Source organism: Manis javanica, chromosome 10, assembly GCF_040802235.1.
Source record: "Manis javanica isolate MJ-LG chromosome 10, MJ_LKY, whole genome shotgun sequence".
In the NCBI taxonomy this organism is placed as follows: domain Eukaryota; kingdom Metazoa; phylum Chordata; class Mammalia; order Pholidota; family Manidae; genus Manis; species Manis javanica.
The window spans coordinates 67010009-67028109 of record NC_133165.1 but is presented as its reverse complement, the minus strand read 5'-3'; the positions used below and the strand labels follow the sequence as shown (position 1 = coordinate 67028109).

The following is an 18101-nucleotide window of genomic DNA, read 5'->3' as shown; positions in this document are numbered from 1 at the left end:
CCTGGGACTGCTGAATACCTAGCTCTGGAGATCTGCGCTCCAGGCACACACCTACATTTCATGGTGCTTTCATCATACTCTTCTGATTACGGGGTTGGAAAAGCTGGGACAGGCGGAGTTACTGGGGAGACTGGGATTGCAGCTGCTTGTGGAAAACAGGGATCCATACCCAGCTGCTCTGAGACAAAAGCTTGTATCTGTGTGCTCAGCCCACTGGTTCAAGCAGTGGAGACAGGCACAGCAGCCGGGAAGCAGTGAACAGCCGTTTCCTTCCCCCAGGCACCAGTACAGCTCCCCTACAACCCCCGACATTGCTTCAGGGGCTGAGCAGCTCCAGAATAGAGCTTCTGCACACAAGAGGGCGCCATATACAAATATGAAACACCAAAGAAACGTGGTAAAGAGTCAAATTATTAACACAACTCCCGAGAAAGATTTAAATGATATGGATCTCACGACTCTTCCCAAAAGGGGGTTCAAAATAAAAATCATCAACATGCTAATGGAGGTATGGAAAGACATCCAAGAACTCAGGAATGAATTCAGGTCGGAGATCCAATTGTTGAAGAGCACAATGGAGGGTATTAAAAGCAGGTTGGATAGGGTGGAGGAGACAATAACTGAAGTAGAAACTAGAGAAGAGGAATACAAAGAAGCTGAGGCACAGAGAGAAAAAAGAATCTCTAAGAATGAAAGAATGTTGAGAGAACTGTGTGACTAATCCAAACGGAACAATATTCACTTTATAGGGATACCAGAGGAAGAAAAGAGAGAGAAAGGGATAGAAAGTGTCTTTGAGGGGGTAGTTTCTGAAAACTTCCCCAATCTGGGGAAGGAGATAGTCTCTCAGGCTATGGAGATCCACAGATCTCCCAACACAAGGGAACCAAGGAAGACAACATCAAGACACATACTAATTAAAATGGAAAAGATCAAGGATAAGGACAGACTGTTAAAAGCAGCCAGAGGCAGAAATAAAATCACATACAAAGGAAAGCCCATCAGGCTAATGTCAGACTTCTCAGCAGAAACCTTACATGCCAGAAGGGAGTTGCATGATATATTTAATGCCATGAAGCAGAAGGGCCTGGAACCAAGATTACTTTATCCGGCAAGATTATCATTTAAATTTAAAGGAGGGATTAAACAATTTCCAGATAAGCAAAAGCTGAGAGAATTTACCTCCCACAAACCTTCTCTACAGTCTATTTTGGAGGGACTGCTCTAAATGCGAAGTGTTCCTAAGGTTGAATAGCTGTCACCAGAGGTAATAAAACCAAAGTAAAGAAAATAGAACAGCTAATTACTAAATAATGCAAAATTAAATTAACTATCCCCAAAGTCAATCAAGAGAGACAAAAAGTACAGAATATGACACCTAATATATAAAGAATGGAAGAGGAAGAAAAAGGAGGAGAAATAGAAAAGAACTTTAGACTGTGTTTGTAACAGCATACTAAGTGAGTTAAGTGAGATCCTTAGATAGTAAGGAAGGTAACCTGGAACCTTTGGTAACCATGAATCTAAAGCCTGAAATGGCAATAAGTACATACCTATCGATAATCACCCTAAATGTAATTGGACTGAATGCACCAATCAAAAGACATAGAGTCACTGAATGGATAAAAAAACAAGACCCATCTATATGCTGCTTACAAGAGACTCACCTCAAACCCAAAGACATGCACAGACTAAAAGTCAAGAAATGGAAAAAGATATTTCATGTAACTAACAGGGAGAAAAAACCAGGTGCTGCAGTACTAGTATCAGACAAAATAGACTTCAAAACAAAGAAAGTAACAAGAGATAAAGAAGGACATTACATAATGATAAAGGGGTCAGTCCAACAAGAGGATATAACCATTAGAAATATATATGCACCCAACACAGGAGCACCAGCATATGTGAAACAAATACTAACAGAACTAAAGGAGGAAATAGAATGCAATGCATTCATTTTAGGAGACTTCAGAAGGAGTGACATAATAAAGATCAGAGAAGAAATAAACAAAATTGAGAAGAATAAAACAATAGAAAAAAAATTAATGAAACCAAGAGCTGGTTCTTTGAGAAAATAAACAAAATAGATAAGCCTCTAGCCAGACTTATTAAGAGAAAAAGAGAATCAACAGAATCAGAAATGAGAAAGGAAACATCACGACGGACCCCCACAGAAATACAAAGAATTATCAGAGACTACTGTGAAAACCTATATGCTAACAAGCTGGAAAACCTAGAAGAAATGGACAACTTCCAAGAAAAATATAACCTTCCAGGACAGACCAAGGAAGAAACACAAAATCGAAACAAACCAATTACCAACAAAGAAATTGAAGCGGTAATCAAAAACCTACCCAAGAACAAAATCCCCAGGCCAGATGGATTTACCTCGGAATTTTATCAGACATACAGAGAAGATATAATAGCATTCTCCTTAAAGTTTTCCAAAAAATAGAAGCAGAGGGAATACTCCCAAACTCATTCTATGAAGCCAACATCACCCTAATACCAAAACCAGGCAAAGACCCCACCAAAAAAGAAAATTACAGACCAAAATCCCTGATGAACGTAGATGCAAAGATACTCAACAAAATATTAGCAAACCGAATTCAAAAATATAAAAAGGTTAGCATGTATAGTGTGGCGGGGGTGGGGGGCACAGGAAGGGCTGTGCTACACAGAGAAGACAAGTAATGATTTTACAGCATCTTACTACGCTGATGGACAGAGACTGTGAAGGGGTATGAGGGGGGGACTTGGTGAAGGGGGGAGCCTAGTAAACATAATGTTCTTCATGTAATTGTAGATTAATGATACCGAAAAAAAAAATTCATCAAAAGGATCATACACCATGACCAAGTGGGATTCATCCCAGGGATGCAAGGATGGTACAACATTCGAAAATCCATCAACATCATTCACCACATCAACAAAAAGAAGGACAAAAACTACATGATCATCTCCATAGATGCTGAAAAAGCATTCGACAAAATTCAACACCCATTCATGATAAAAACTCTCAACAAAATGGGTATGGAGAGCAAGTACCTCAACATAATAAAGGCCATATATGAAAAACCCACAGCCAACATCATACTGAACAGTGAGAAGCTAAAAGCTTTTCCTCTGAGATCGGGAACAAAATAGGGATGCCCACTCTCCCCAATGTTATTCAACATAGTACTGGAGGTCCTAGCCACAGCAATTAGATAAAACAAAGAAATACAAGGAATCCAAATTGGTAAAGAAGAAGTCAAAGTGTCACTATTTGCAGATGACATGATATTGTACATAAAAAACCCTAAAGACTCCACTCCAAAACTACTAGAACTGATATCGGAATACAGCAAAGTTGCAGGATACAAAATTAACACACAGAAATCTGTGGCTTTCCTATATACTAACAATGAACTAATAGAAAGAGAAATCAGGAAAACAATTCCATTCACAATTGCATTAAAAAGAATAAAATACTTAGGAATAAACCTACCCAGGAAGTGAAAGACCTATACTCTGAAAACTATAAGATACTCTTTTAAGAGAAATTAAAGAGGACACTAACAAATGGAAACTCATCCCATGCTCTTGGTTAGGAAGAATTAATATCATCAAAATGGCCATCCTGCCCAAAGCAATATACAAATTTGATGAAATCCCTATCAAATTATCAATAGCATTCTTCAACAAACTGGAGCAAATAGTTCAAAAATTCATATGGAACCACCAAAGACCCCAAATAGCCAAAGCAATCCTGAGAAGGAAGAATAAAAGTAGGAGGGATCTTGCTCCCCAACTTCAAGCTCTACTACAAAGCCACAGTAATCAAGACAGTTTGGTACTGGCACAAGAACAGAGCCACAGACCAGTGGAACAGATTAGAGACTCCAGACATTAACCCAAACATATATGGTCAATTAATATATGACAAAGGAGCCATGGACATACAATGGGGAAATGACAGTCTCTTCAACAGATGGTGCTGGCAAAACTGGACAGCTACATGTAAGAGAATGAAACTGGATCACTGTCTAACCCCATACACAAAAGTAAATTCAGAATGGATCAAAGACCTGAATGTAAGTCATTAAACCATAAAACTCTTAGAAAAAAACATAGGCAAAAATCTCATGGACATAAACATGAGCAACTTCTTCATGAACATATATCCCTGGGCATGGGAAACAAAAGCAAAAATGAACAAGTGGGACTACAACAAGCTGAAAAGCTTCTGTACAGCAAAGGACACCACCAAAAGAACAAAAAGGTACCCTACAGTATGGGAGAATATATTCATAAATGACAGATCCAATAAAGGGTTGACACCCTAAATATATAAAGAGCTCACACACACCTCAACAAACAGAAAAGCAAATAATCCAATTAAAAACTGGGCAGAGGAGCTGAATAGACAATTCTCTAAAGAAGAAATTCAGATGGTCAACAGACACATAAGAAAGATGCTCCACATGGCTTGTCATCAGAGAAATGCAAATTAAAACCACAATGAGATATCACCTCACACCAATAAGGATCGCCACCATCCAAAAGACAGACAACAACAAATGTTGGCGAGGTTGTGGAGAAAGGGGAACCCTCCTACACTGTTGTTGGGAATGTAAATTAGTTCAACCACTGTGGAAAGCAGTATGGAGGTTCCTCAAAATGCTAAAAATAGAAATGCCATTTGACCCAAGATTTCCACTTCTAGGAATTTACCCTAAGAATGCAGCAGTCCAGTCTGAAAAAGACGGATACACCCCTATGTTTATCGCCGCACTATTTACAATAGCCAAGAAATGGAAGCAACCTAAATGTCCATCAGTAGATGAATGGATAAAGAAGATGTGGTATATATACACAATGGAATATTATTCAGCCATAAGAAAAAAACAAATCCTACCATTTGCAACAACATGGATGGAGCTAGAGGGTATTATGCTCAGTGAAATAAGCCAGGTGGAGAAAGACAAGTACCAAATGATTTCACTCATATGTGGAGTATAAGAACAAAGAAAAACTGAAGGAACAAAACAGCAGCAGAATCACAGAACCCAAAATGGACTAACAGTTAACCAAAGGGAAAGGGACTGGAGAGGATGGGTGGGAAGGGAGGGATAAGGGTGGGGAAAAAGAAAGGGGGCCTTACGATTAGCATGTATATTGTGGGGGGGGGCATAGGGAGGGATGTGCAACACAGGGAAAACAAGTAGTGATTCTGCAGCATCTTACTATGCTGATGAACAGTGACTGTAATGGGGTTTGTGCGGGGGGGGACCTGGTGAAGGGAGGAATCTAGTAAACATAATGTTCTTCGTGTAATTGTAGATTAATGATAACAAAATGAATAAAACAAAATGACTAATACAGAAGGAGTAACAGTTGATCATCTCTAGATTGTGCTTCAGGACAGCACCACCACCTATGTTAATTCACCATTTTAACCTCAATGACAAGCATGGTTCTTGATACCTAGTTGGCCCCCAATAACTATTTCCTGAATCAATCAGTCAGTAGGTAAATTCACGTTCTGGCCAAGATTCAACCACCACACCCTATTCTCAGCTTTAAATGAAACTAGAAGGTTGAAGGTACAAGTAGAAAGGGGTGAATTTGGACAGAGCCCAGCTCACACCAATTCACCAGTCACAAGATTACATTAACCAACACTACATCCTAGTAAACCTAAGGAAAACTTTACGTTATCTCATCTTGATCAGCCAAATCTTAAAGACTTGTTTAACAACTGGAAAAAGAACTGAATTAGTACCAGGAAATCTGTCTCACTAACCTTTATCACTTAATGCTTTCAGTTAAGCAAAGAAAGCCAAATTTTCTTTGCTATGTATAAATTCATCAACTTTCTGATCTGAAAAAATTTAGCTACAAGTATGCAAGGCATCAAAAATCCCTTCTGCACAAGCTTTATTCTCTCAGCAATTATATTTATATGTAATTATATGTATATACTTATTCATGTCTATATTCCTATGTAAATATCAAATGTATAAATAAATAATACAGTTACAACGGAACTACTACCTTACAAGAATCTTAAGTCAGACAGCAACTCACCTCTATATTACTAATTCATTCCAGTCTTAGGTACTCACTATGTAACAGTGAACAAGACACAGACCATGCCCTAAGTTTACAGTCTATCTAGTAACTTAAAAAGCACTGTACTTCGTAAAAAAATTCTCAAGTAAACAAGGATTTGAATTCCAATAACATGTCTCTGATTCTTAGTTTCCAGAACTGTAAAATAGATACTACCTGTCACGAATATTAAAATAAAATCATGAAATATAAAAAAGTTTGTCAAAGTAGAAAGCACTATACAAATGTAAGGTATCTTATTACTGTACTTAAGTACTTCATTAAGAAAAAAACAAAACACTAGGATACCTTCCTGCAGAGTGATTATTAGTTGCAAGGGAAAATAAATAGTAACTATAAGGTGAATAAACCAGACAACACCTTTATCAAAATTTAACTAACAAGGGGCAAATGAACATTATGTACATCCAGATGTGATATCCTGAGAGGGGCACATGGCTTTTGTAGAGATCTAACTGGATAAATAAATAACCTGATTCAAATCATGAGGCAATCAGATCAAAGCAGATAAACCCAAATTGAAAAACTTCCTACATAATAACTGACGTGTATTCTTCAATTGCAGGAAAGACAAAGGCAGGCAAAGGAAATCTTCCAAACTAAACGAGACTAAAGAGAAATGGTAAGAAAATATGTTACCAGCTACAATATGTGATCACGAGATGTGTTAATTGGAATATAAAATGCTGATTGAACTATTTATCATTATTATATTTCTGGAATTTGATAATGGTACTGTGATTACATAAGGGAATATCCATATTCTTAGGAAAGACACCCTGAGGTATTAATTAAGAGGCAAAAAAGGCATGCAACCTACTCTTTAATGACTCACAAAAATAAACATGAATGTATGTGTATGCCAAAAGACAAATAAGTCAAAATGTTAAGAATTGGTGAATATGGATAAAGGATATATATGAGTCTACTGTGTCATTCTTGTAACTTTTTTGTTAAGTTTGAAATTATTTCAAAACAAAGTTTAATAGGATACTAACCTCAGAGTTTACTTAATAAGCTCTAAGCTATACAATTCAAGCAGTATTAAAAATCAACCTGCGAAATTAATACAGAAAAAGTCTTTAAGAACTTTACAAATTACAAAACAGACAAGAAAGCAAGGCAGCAAGAGGCAGCAAACAAACAGCAGAAGCATATGTAAAGACGTCAGATATTGGAATTATCAGACACAAAGTACAATAGGTTAGCACCCTAGTTTCTTAAATTTGTAATAGGTATTTAAGAAATAAAAGATATCTTGAGAACATGACCAAAAGAATAAGACTACCTAAAAAAAGAAGTCTTAAAAAGGAACTAAGTGAAACTTGTACAAATGAAAAAATACAGTAAATGAAACTTTCAAAAAACTGAATGAACATGCTACAACATGGATGAACCTTGAAGACATTATGCTAAGTCAAATAAATCAGACAGCAAAGGACAAATATCATATGACCCACTCACATGAGGTGAATAGTTCAAGTCATAGACATAAAAACTAAAATAGTTGTTGCCAGGGGCTGGGTAGAGGAACAGGACTTACTGTTTAATGGGTACAGCTTTCAGTTTGTGGTGATGGACAATGGTGATGGTTGCACAATAGTGTGAATGCACTTAATGTGCAACTCACAATAGTTAAAATGGCAAATCATATTCATGTATATTTTACAACAAAAGTGGAAATAATACTTAGAGTGAAAAATATCAAAAATAATTCACCAAACTAGTTGAACACAGCTAAAACAAAAATTAACTAACTGGAAGAAAAGACACTAATTTTCCAGAACACAACACAGACAGATAAAAAAATGGAAGATATGAAAGAAGGGTTAAGAGGCACTGGTGGGGTGTGGGCAAAGGAAGAACATCTGACATACTTCAAATACAAGTTCAGGATAGACAATAAAGAGAAAATGGCCGAAAGTTCTCCAAAACTGTTGAAAGACATCCATCTTCAGATTCCATGGCCTAGTGAATTCCAAGGATGATAAATAAAATCAACTTGTAGACATACCAAAATGAAAGTGCAAAAGAACACCAAGGACAAAGAAAAGATTCTAAAACTAGCAAATAAATAATGAAACAACAGATACCTATAAAGGAATGACAATTACATGGATTACAAATTTTTCAACAGCATTTAAAGCCAGAATAGAATGGAACAAAATCTATTAATAAAGAAAAAAAAACTGCTAGCAAAGAATGCACACTCAGAAAAACCACCTTCAGGAATGAGACTAAGATAAAGATATTTTCAAACAAAAAGTTCTCCAACAACAGACCCTCACTACAGAAAACTCTAAACCATATTATTTCAGGCAGAGAGAACCTGATCTCAGATCCCTGACAGGAGGGCAAGAAGTACAAGGGAATGATGAGCAAAGGCCCTTTGAAAATAAACAGGCAAATCAAACAAGTATTTAAAACAATAATAATATCTAATTTGTTGGGAGTCAGGGAGAACTAAAATAAAGGAAAACTACATAGAGTTGGACTTCTAAACTTGAAGAGAGAAGGAAATAGAATTTTTTTTATAATACATTCATTAAGAGTAAAAGAAAAGTAAGAGAACAATTAACACAAAATTCAGATGGCGGTTTCTTAGGAAGTATGTCAGAGAACACAAATGGTGAAGAGTAAAAGGAGCTTCAAAGATGCAGGCAGTGTTCTATTTTTCAAACCAGTTAGTGGTACATGGTAGTTCATTCTATAATTACATAAACTGTACATTTATTATGCCTTTATAATAAAAAAAATTTTTTTGAATCAACACAGAAGAAAAAAAGTGACCACTCCCTAAAAATCTAGAATACATCACAAACCTTAGTCTTTAAAATTGAAACAAAGAAAGATTCACTCTTTCATTCAACAAACACTTACCAAACCTTAATCTCTGCCTACAACTGAGCTGAGAGGTGGAATGAAGATTTCCAACCTCTTTTCTCCCTATTCCTTGCCCTGCAGAGCTGCAATCTAATACAGCAGCCAACAGCCAGAAGTGGCTATTCACATTTAACTAATTAAAATTAAATAAAATTTAAGATTTAGTTCCTCTGTAGTACTAGACACATGTTAAGTGCTCAGTAGTCATATAAGGATCATTATATTGAATAGCAAATACAGACCATTTCCACCATTGCAGAAAGTTCTATCAGACAGTGCTGCCAGTTTTTCTATAACACTAAAAATATATTGATATTGAGTATCTTAAATATAAAACAATATCTTAAAATTGATTCAATGTCCTTTTAAAGTCATTTGATTTCTACAAAATTAAAGCTCTTTGATAGTATTTAAAACATTTTGCTGATTGTTAAAAATATACAGAAAGTAGTAGATGAATGGATAAAGAAGATGTGGTACATATACACAATGGAATATTATTCAGCCATAAGAAGATAACAAATCCTACCATTTGCAACAACATGGATGGAGCTAGAGGGTATTATGCTCAGTGAAATAAGCCAGGTGGAGAAAGACAAGTACCAAATTATTTCACTCATATGTGGAGTATAAGAAAAAGGCAAAAACTGAAGGAACAAAACAGCAGCAGACTCACAAAACCCAAGAATGGACTAACAGTTCCCAAAGGGAAAGGGACTGGGGGTGGTGGGAAAGGTGAAGGAATAAGGGGAAAAAGGGGCATTATGATTAGCACACATAATGTGGTGGGGGGCATGGGGAAGGCAGTACAGCACAGAGAAGACAAGTAGTGACTTAGAGCATCTTACTATGCTGATGGACAGTGACTGTAATGGGGTATGTGGTGGGGACTTGATAATGGGGGGACTCTAATAACCACAATGTTGCTCATGTAATTGTATATTAATGATACCAAAATAAAAAATAAATAGAAAGTGTCAGGAATTGGTCACCATCCCGTATGTCCCACCAAAAACCATAATAACACAAGAGTTTTTTTTTAATGAATGAAGATTAAATAGTTAAGCACAGTGTTACTAAACTGTAATACAAGCCATGTCGTTGGGATATAAAAACCCACAGGATGAATATACCACCCTTTCTAGGGAGCACCAATTTTAGCTCACAGTATTTAGAACACTGTTTACACAGATATAAAATAGCAAACACAAAATTCATATGAATTTTTAAAAATAAAATCTGTACTTTTTTTCATGATGCCTTTAAGGCATCATCAAATTATCTACTGATAGCAGGACGCTGGGCTGCATCTCTAGACTTCTGAGCATACCATTCATTTCTGTCATTAGAAGTACTTTGGAGGAAAAATTTAAGCTCTATTAAAATAAATGAATTCCATGTTTTTTTATTTACCAAAGAGAATAATACACAACTCTACAAAGCAATAACATCCTTAACATTGAAAGCAGCAAACCTCCAGTTTTCTTTAAAAGACAGAGGGCCTAAGCTATTTCAACTGAAGCTGAACATTTTGCTTTAGGTGTTCTAACATATATTAAGTACTTCTACAGCACTTTCAATTTTAATTATCTTACCAAAAACACTCAAAAGAACCCCAAATGTTAAGCCTTAATTTAACAGTCACTTAGGCTAGGTTTGTACCGTTAAGTTCCACCCCCACCGCCCACCACCACCTCTAAGTGAACCAAGGCGTCAAGCTTCTCATCCAGACAACTGAGGGCAACGTCAATAAGCACATATGCTAATAATTGGTTCATGTCCCCAGGAGGACTATTGTGGCTCCACTTACATAACTCATTATGCAAAGTACTGAACTCCTCTTTCTCTAGAAAGCATTTTGAATACTGATATTTGCACAAGGTTTACTTGTTATATTAAATAAAAAAGCTTTTCTCAATCTAGCTTCAAAGATCTTTCCTTCAGAAGAGGTGAAAAGGAAAGCCAATTGCTACTACTTCACTATGTCAAAGGCAAATTATTTATCTTGTTGGCTAGTCAACAGAGTAATGACTTAAGCAGCACCCTGAGCAGGCCCCACAGATAGTCAGTTTCCTCCTGGGACTCTGGTTGAGAAACAGAGCCTCAAATAATCTGGAGCAATTTATTTGAACTGAAAATAATCTCAACTGTCCCTTGAAATGTGCTGTAAGTATTAACATAAAACTTGGCAAAATTTAATTCAGTGATGGTAAGAATCACAATACAACCCCTGCAGTGTAACAGAAGAGTATAATGTACTCCAAGCCTAACCTGAATATGCATAAATAAGTGCTGTCCACCAATCCTCTGGTTCTGTTTAAGCCAAGATTTTCAGATTTCACATAACTGTATCTTAAAAAAAAAAAACGGCCGATAAGCACAGAGTTGCCAACTTTAAATTTTTGCCAAGGACATTTAAAAAGAAAATAACTACCAGTTACCATCATCATTATTTCCTAAATGAACTAATATACTTATACTAAAAATGGTAAAAGATAATTTTAGAAAAAAAGTTATTTTAAATGCAATACATTTAGTTTATGAAAAGCTAATTCATTGTCATTTCACTTCAGACAAGTGAAAAATCTGTCACAGACACCACTCCATAGTCTGGCATTTGGGAACCACAGGTCTAAGCAGCTGACTCCTACTTGCAAAAAGTAAGCAACAGCAGGACATGCCCAAACCAAATATTAACCTACTCAATATTGAAGAAACAGAGGCTTGGAGGGGTTTTGGGACACTCCCAAGGTCACAGATCAAGAATTCTGACACAAGACTGTCTAATTCCAGATCAGGGTTCCTAATCATTATGCTAAGTTTCCTCTAATATTCTTTCAGTAGTATAAAGATCCACACAAATCCAATCACCTTTGTGACCAATGACAACCGAAGAATCTCCAAGACAGCTGGTGGGAGTGAGAGGTGTACTCACTGGCCACCACTCAGACTGAAGCTAAATGGAACTCCTGACCTTTGCCTCATTAATACCAGGCTGACTGCAACTAAGTCAACCAGTCCAGACAAAGCACACCACTCCCTCCCTCCAGCAGCACTGACTCAGAACTCAGGACATTTCCAAGTGCCTGTAATATAGTGAGAAACATATTCCTAAAAGACAAAAGCAATGTATTAGTTCTCAATAAGGAAATACACACTTCCACAGTAACTTAGCCTAAAAACAGTAAACCTGTCCTCAGGAAGTTAGAACTCTTAAGCCTCCTTCTGCAAACTACTACAATCTTTTACACATTTAATACACCAACCAGTTTCCCCTATTAAATATCTAAGCAGAAAGACCACATAGAATTCTATAAATCCATAGTTCTTAGTTTCAAAATTAAAATACATAGTTTTTATGTATGTATCATTCTGTGATGGATAAAAGTATCTGCTCATACTATCCTTCTCTGACAGTCAGAATAATAGACAAAACTACTCATGTGAACCAAAAGTACTTATAAAAGAGAGTTGGAAGAAAAATATGTAATTAAATACTTTTTAATATGTGATTTAAAAATATGCAATACTTTCACAAATAAATTGTGAAAGGCACTATTAGCAGACAGTAATAATAGGAGGCACAAAAATTATCTTTGAATATTTAAAGGTTCCTGATATTGATACCAAAGTTGAAAGTCATCCATATAATGAACAGAATACTGTATCAGAGATGATCTTCCAAATCCTCACATTTCACTTGCCAGCAAATGTCCAAATGAAACAACCAAACAGTCCTTAAGTAATCAGTCTGACACTGGACCAGAGTCTGAAATAGTCTGTCCTCCCTGAAACAGGGTAACAACAGCACAGTATTCGTGCCAGCAATGGCAAGAAAACTGTATTTCCCCATTGCGTTTTCAAAGATCAGATTATTTGTACCCTATCTGAATCTGCAGTGTGAGGGAGTAGTACATAGACTATCAAATTTTTTACCCACTATATAAAATTACCTATTTAATGTCTTTTCCTTCTGTTCAAACAGATGCCATTTAAAACAAATGGTTGTTTTTTCTTTCCCCTCTCAACTTTACTTTGGCTCTTTTATCTCCTTAGATTCAACTGGTACATCTATTTATATTATTCTCTAGATTCATGTTAAATGTATTCCTACCATTGACCTCTCTCATGAACTACACACCCCCATTTCCAAATGCCTCTGGGCATTTCCAGTATTTAGGAAGCTCAGCATATTCCAAAATGAGACCATTTTGCACCTAGTACCACCATCTCCAACACCACACTCAAAATGAACCACCTTCCACTTCCTCCAAACCTTCCCCCACAACCTCTCAGCCCACCCACCTACCCCACCCCAATGCCATTACCCTTACGAAGTATTCATACTACACTGAAAGTCAGCTTTCTGCAACAAATCATTCCATAAACCACACTGTTAGTTTCTCATTACCTACCAAATATTGAACTCCTGAATACAGCATTTAAATATGTCCCACAATCCAGCCCCAATTTACATTTCAAACCTCACCTCTTATTCCCAAAAAATGAACACTATATTCTAGGTAATCTGGTCCACTAACTTTCTCTGAGTATACAGTGAATTTACCCACCTCCACACTTGTGCTCACATCGTTCCCTTCATTTGAAAAGCCTCCTTCATCCGTCTACTCCCATCTCCTAAATTTTTGTCTTAGAAAAGTCTTGCCCTCTGCAATGCTGAACTCTTGTTACCAATTTATTGGGAGGTAGCATAATATAGTGTAAATGGACAGGCTTCAGCAATAGGCAGATTTGGATTCAAATGGGGGCTCAGTTACCTGCTAGCTACATAGTCTAGGCAAGTTACTTATTTGGGCATCAGTGTCCTCACTAAGATGCTTATATATTATTGTGAAGCTTAGAAAATGAATGTAAAGCAACTAGCATAGGGCATGGTGCTAGTTAAGTGTTCAATAAGTAACAATTTCAGAGCTATCCTCGTAGTACTATACCTCCACCACTGTCCGTTATTCCAGCTAAAAATGAACACATTTTCCTTTCTACAACTCCAAACTTTAGGTCAAACCACTCACGTAGTATTTACATATATTTACGTTGTAAGTTTTTATGCAAATATCTTAATCCCCTTCTAGATTTCAAATTCTTACAGACCAAAGACTAAGTTTTTGTATCCTATAATGCCTAAAGTGCTTTTCATAAAGCACACAATACTCCCCTCCAATTAGAAAAAAAATTTTCAATATGCCTAAACAATACGATTCATGTCTTCATGATGTGACTGACACACCTTAGAAAATTATTGTCAAAACACGAATCTTGGTTGTTATAGTGGACTCTTTATTTGTTCCTACATGGTTACTTAACATACCTTGATGCCTAACATAGCACATGTTCAGTGTCTGTTTAACTGACTTGAATGATATAATACAATTTACAAATTTACAACAAAATACATTTTACAATAAAATTCACAAATTCACAATGCAAATATTCAGTATCTACTGAACTGATTTGAACAATAAAATTTGCAATGCCTAGGGGTATCTGATTTTCCCCAATAGCCTTTTTCTTCTCTGGAAATAATTATTGAAATATTTCCCAACAAAACATAGTACGTTGTACCTTGAGTACAGATCCTTAACCATTATCTACCCTGACTCCTTCTCCAGATTTTCTCAATTCCAATATTCCAACTGTATGCTCTAAACAAATAAGCACTTCAAATGACTAAGAATTTGCAGTTTCTATCTAAATCTAAAGGCCAGGCAACTAATCACCCCTCCAAAGTTTTTTCCAGGGACTATAAAAATCATCCACCCTTTGCCTGTTTAAGATTAATTGATACCTTGAAATTAATATCCTTGAAAGAAATTTTCTTTTACATAGGAGATCTCACTGAACTTGTCATTTCAGTCTATTTTCTCTAGTTCATGGTATTACCTCCCCTTCCAATGATGGGAGGGGAGGGAATGAGGTAAGTACCCAAACCTACAGTGTAAGTCCTCATAAAAGCACAAGGGAAGTGCAGGAAAGTGTGACTGGTCTCACAAAAGTGATTTGTGTACACTTTACACTGCAAAAACACTGGTCCTCTACAGACAGTCACAAGCTGCAGGACAGCCTTCCCTTATGACAACTTTAAAATCACTATTCAATATGGAGAACCCGACAAACATTTCAGCATTTAATTACCTAAAATTTGCATACTAAAAAATAACTACCTACATCACTTTTTCCTCTAGAAAATTCTCAATTTACCCGAGGTAAACACCTCAAAATGTAAGTTAAAAAAGACAACATAAAACATCTCTGCCCACCTGTGTGAACTTCTGCAGCCTCTTTGGAGTTACCAAGAACAATTCTTCTTTAACAGTTAAGGAGAATGACAGTTCCAAATAGGAAAGTATATACAAACTTCAGGAAAAAGTGGTATTCTTCCAACCCTCTGCAATCAATTCGTGCAACAACCGCAGACTGAACTCATGATTCAACTGTGACTTCGGAGAACCACAAGAATTAAGAATGCAAATTAGAGACCAGTATTTTTTTAAATGTCTGCAGGAAAATAAAGGAACTTATCTTAACTACATGTTTTCCTCAAGCAACTTGTTTTAAGAAGTGACTTCAACAACAGCTTGAGCAAGTTCTCCAGTGAATAACGATCCTGAGAGTCTCGCTGGTACCACACGGACCTCCGTATCCAAAACCACTCCCAAGCGCACTCCCAAATCGATCCCAGGCAGTCCCTAATCGGGTCTGGATGAAAAGATTTGCAAGAGAACCTCTGTATCTACTCATATCGCCCCGCCCTCGGACTTCAGGAGACGACACCCCTGGAACCTGGACTAATTACTGAGGCCCGGGACAGACCTAGAGGACGCGAAAGTCAGGAACTGGGACCCAAGACTGAGTCTGGTGTCCAACCCCAGGATGGACACAGGAAACCAAATCCGGGAAGCAGAGCTAAGATTCTGGGGAGGGCAGAAGTGAGGGGGACAGAGGAACGGAGGCCCAGCCCAGCCCCCCTCTTGACTCCAAGAGCAACAGCAACTCCGAGCGAGAGCCCCGATCCCGGCTCCGCCCCGCCCACCCCATGGCCCCGCCGCCCGCTCCTCCCCGCCGGTCGGGCTCGGCGAAGGGCTCCGCCGTCGACAATCCCTTTCCCCGAACCCCGACAGCCGAGCCCGCATCCCCGAGTGGGCAGCGGGGGCCCGAGTGCGCCAGCCCTGACGCGGCCCGCGGCCGTCCCAGTCCGCTCCCCCGGCTACTCACCGTCGGCCCGGGTGCTGGGAGGGGGCAGGGCGCGGACCCCCAGCTCTGACCCGGGTGGGAGACCCGACTCGGCGCCGACGGCCTCGGCGGCTGCGCCTACAAGGCCTCTCTCCGGCCCGAACCTTGGGAAAGCACTTCCGGGGGAACGGGGCAGGGACGCGTTCTGGCACCGGAACTGCTTGCGGGCGGCTGGGGCCAGCGCCTCCCGGGCGCGGCCAGGAGGGGGCGGGGCCTTTCGCGCGCTGCGCTCGCACTGCCGCCCCGGTCTCGTCGCTAACCTTTCTGCCCCGCCGCCCCTTACTCCCTGACGCCGAGCAATGCTATTGGTCTCCGACTTGTTCCGCTCCAGCCACCAAGTTTTACAGACGGGGAAACCGAGGCTCGAGATTTAGGTGCAAAGGCCCAGGGCTCACACCCGGCTTCCCGACTCTCCAGTGTTCTCTCCCCACTCTAGTAGTCCTCCTTTAAAAATTATGATTGTTAACATTTATTGAACTCTTACTACGTAATAGGCACAGTTTTAAGGGCTTCGGTGCTTAACTCAGTTAATCATCCACAAACCACTTGAGGTTGGTATTATTATCTACATCTTGTAGAGGAAACCAAAGGTACCAAACCCAATACCGCAAAAGTTGGTTCTTGATTTTATTTTAACTCGTGTTGTGTATATAAATCCTGATCTACTACTAACAACATTTAAAGTTCTTTGAGGGCAGGAACCAAATTATATTCTTACATTCCATCATCAGTTGGGATTTCAACAGAGGCCAAGAGCTTGGGACTCTGGCATCTTATTACCTGGATCTTCTTACTTACTTTTACTTTCTAACTGGGTAAATTGCTTTACCTCTCTAAGCCTCAGCTTCCTCATTTGTGATACATTTGATATGTGTGTGTGTGTATATATACATATATAAAATCATCTCTGGATGGATATAGGGATCCAATGCAAATGCATGATAAACACTTCAGTGTACCTAGTACCAATGTAGCACTGGGTAAGAGTCAACAATTCTCATACCTCATCATAAGTAGGAACACTTTCTCTTCTACTGGAATCACTCCAGTGGGGTAATTTGAAAACATGTGAATTAACAAATGGTGACAGAAAATGTTAATTAAGGAAATAAAGAGTAGAAGTTTTTGTAATGGGAAAAATGAGGGTAAATGAGACAAAGAATGTCCTGGGCCCAACATGGATATTTTTGACACTGTGAGCTGAGACAGTATGAGGACCCAGAGAGTCAGATGCTAGGCAGGAAAAGGGGGAAAAAAGGATTATTCCTCAGCCACAATATCAGGAAGGCGTTTGTGGATAAAATGAGAGTTCCTGTGGCCAGGATTCTCACCTGGCCCTGGTTGACTAGGTCACTGCACACCTGCGGGCAATACATGGCTGTTGACTCTATAAAAAGGCACGACATGGTGGCAGGGCTGCAAGGTTGGAATGGGCAGCGCCAAGGCCAAAGGCCCAGAGGGCGGCTGTGCAGGACAACTGTGCATAGAGGCCTGGAGGATGGCTGTGCGGGACAGCTGTGCAGACAGAGGGGCCCAGAGGCAGAGACTGGCTTGCTGTATGCAGACTTGCTCTGAGTGAAAGGGATTTTAGTGACTGACCTGTCACCTGGAAATAAAGTTGGGTATAACCCTTTCACCCTCAAGAACGTTTTGCTTTCATTTTCTTTCGTCACACCGAATCCATAGCAAACTTGCCCCGGGGCTGAAACCCTTTGACAAGACAGCATCCAACATCAAAAGCAGATTCTATATTTGAGGCCAGATACAGGAGACGAAAAGCCTCTTAACATGCATTTTCTCTGCAAAACAAATTTACAAGCATCTCTTAAAACTGGAAGAAGACTTTTTTA

At 38.6% G+C, this 18101-nt stretch overlaps 1 protein-coding gene across 4 annotated transcripts in view; it reads right to left on the bottom strand.

Annotated features, from left to right (window-relative positions):
* FRS2 (fibroblast growth factor receptor substrate 2) overlaps positions 1 to 16369 on the bottom strand; it is a 147403-nt gene extending 131034 nt beyond the window's left edge. For all 4 annotated transcript variants that reach the window (XM_073215585.1, XM_037022608.2, XM_037022607.2 and 1 more), the window contains exon 1: positions 16234 to 16369. The gene's annotated coding sequence lies outside the window, so the exon portion shown is untranslated. The remainder of the gene's footprint in view (positions 1 to 16233) is intronic.
* Positions 16370 to 18101: the final 1732 nt, after the last annotated feature.